Here is a 402-nt window from a genome sequence, read left to right as displayed (position 1 = left end):
GGTTGAGAATCTACCGAGTCACATTTTATGTCCTTTTTTTTTCTCACAAAATGATATCCTTCTTGATTTTTCCATTAGAAACTATCATTGTCACTGTCTTCTCACACATGTTATCCTCTCTCGTAATTATCGTATTTGTTTATGTCTCCCATCTTTATCTATTTTGTTATGTCTCCCACCTTTATCGTATTTTGTTATTCTCCCATCTTTATCGCATTTTGTTATATCTCCCCCCCTTTTTTCGTATTTTGTTATTCTCCCATCTTTTCACATTTTTGGCGATCTCTCCATCCCGGGCCCGAGCAGCTAGGTGTTTCCAAGGGTATGTGCATTCCTGGCGTCACTGTATAAAAAAAGTTATATTAAGTGTAATGTCCTGGTCCCGTTATTGTTACAAGTGAA

The 402-nt window shown here is 37.1% G+C and overlaps 1 protein-coding gene across 2 annotated transcripts in view; it reads left to right on the top strand.

Annotated features, from left to right (window-relative positions):
- The window catches only part of LOC119591255 (bestrophin-2-like), a 36,350-nt gene that overhangs the window by 13,770 nt on the left and 22,178 nt on the right, over positions 1-402 (top strand). The gene's annotated exons all lie outside the window — the stretch shown is intronic.

Source organism: Penaeus monodon, chromosome 28 (genome assembly GCF_015228065.2).
Source record: "Penaeus monodon isolate SGIC_2016 chromosome 28, NSTDA_Pmon_1, whole genome shotgun sequence".
Lineage (NCBI taxonomy): Eukaryota > Metazoa > Arthropoda > Malacostraca > Decapoda > Penaeidae > Penaeus > Penaeus monodon.
Note: the sequence above shows the minus strand (reverse complement) of the source record. Positions and strands in the feature narration are given on the sequence as shown.